Genomic DNA, 1,564 nt, shown 5'->3' with positions numbered 1-1,564 from the left:
TTGGATAATTTCCATGGGGTTGTTGCCCCACCCATTCAGGGTGGGTCTAAATTAAATTACTGGAGCACTATATAAGCTCAGACAGAAGGAACAAGCTTGCTAAAGCCAAGAGGGACACTCTGAAGAATGTACTGGAACTGAAAGAGGAGCTTCTGCTTACAGAGACATTTTGGAGATTGCCTTTGAAAGCAGACTTTTGCTCCAGAGAAGCTAAGAGAGGACAAATGCCCCAAGAGCAACTAAGAGTGACATTTTTGAGGAGTTGAAGCCTAGAGAGGAACTTCCTGGGAGAAAGCCATTTTGAAACCAGAACTCTAGAGCAGATACCAGCCACGTGCCTTCCCAGCTAACAGAGGTTTTCTGGACGCCATTGGCCATCCTCCAGAGGTTTTCTTGGACACCATTGGCATCTTATTGTTGACGTGTTACCTTGGACACTTTATGGCCTTGAGACTGTAACTGTGTAACCAAATAACCCCCCTTTTATAAAAGCCAATCCATCTCTGGTGTTTTTATTCCAACAGCATTAGCAAGCTAAAAACAGTATGAGATACGGGTGTTCTTTCATTCTTTTGGTTATGGATATCCATTTCTCTCAACACCATTTATTGAAGAGACTGTTCTGTCCCAGATGAGTGGGCTTGGGAGCCATATCAAAAATCAGTTGATCATTGCTTCTTGGCCTTTTGGCTTAGATCAAGTGTAGTACCTGTTCTTATCAGTTTAATTTCTGATATGTCATCTATCTGAGGACAATATAGTAAATGGATTTTTGGAGCAGGGAGATGGAACAGGAGCTTGTTCTGTCCACTCCACACACTGACCTGGTATTGCACGACTTCCAGGAATGGTGCATCAAAGGCAAAAAAAAAAAAAAAAAATCAGTTGACTATATATCTGAGGGTCAATTTCTGAGCTCTCAATTCAATTCCATTGATCAATATGTCTATCTTCATGCCAATACCATGCTGTTTTGACCACTGTGGCTTTATAACATTCTTTAAAGTCAGGAAATATGTGTTACTCCCACTTCATTGTTTTTCAAGATGTTTTTGGCTATTCAAGGCCCCTTACCCTTCTGTGTCAGTTTGGATATATTATGTCCCCCATGAAGGCATGATCTTTTAATCCAATCCTTTTGGGTGGAATATTTTGATTGAGTGTTTCCATGGAGATATGACTCACCTAAGTGTGGGTAATACCTTTGATTGGATTATTTCCATGGAGGTGTTACCCCCTATTCAGTGTGGGTCTTAATTAAATCAATGGAGGGGAGAACCTAAGATGGCAGCTAGGTGAGACAGGGCAAAAAAACACCTCTGTGAAAAATACTAGATAAAAACCAGAAAGTGACCCAGAATACCAGTATCAGTGATGTGCCAGCTGGACGAGGTCTGCTAGTACCACAGGGGCCGTATTCTTGGTGAAACCGGGAGTCTGCATTCTGAAACGAGTGAGTAAGCTGGCTGGAAGACCTGCAGCCGTGCTGCAGTGTGGGGAAGCCAGGGGTTGGTGTTTGGAGACCGACTGGTTCTTTAAAAAAAAAAAAAAAAACTGGAAAAAC

At 42.2% G+C, this 1,564-nt stretch overlaps 1 non-coding gene across 1 annotated transcript; it reads left to right on the top strand.

Moving 5' to 3' along the window:
• Positions 1–670: 670 nt before the first annotated feature.
• Positions 671–861, top strand: LOC119543558. Its single transcript, XR_005218625.1, has one exon. It is a non-coding gene; the product is annotated as a U2 spliceosomal RNA (small nuclear RNA).
• Positions 862–1,564: the final 703 nt, after the last annotated feature.

Source organism: Choloepus didactylus, chromosome 8, assembly GCF_015220235.1.
Source record: "Choloepus didactylus isolate mChoDid1 chromosome 8, mChoDid1.pri, whole genome shotgun sequence".
NCBI classification, from domain to species: Eukaryota; Metazoa; Chordata; class Mammalia; order Pilosa; family Megalonychidae; genus Choloepus; species Choloepus didactylus.
The sequence above is the reverse complement of the archived record's forward strand: the minus strand, read 5'-3'. Positions and strand labels throughout refer to the sequence as shown.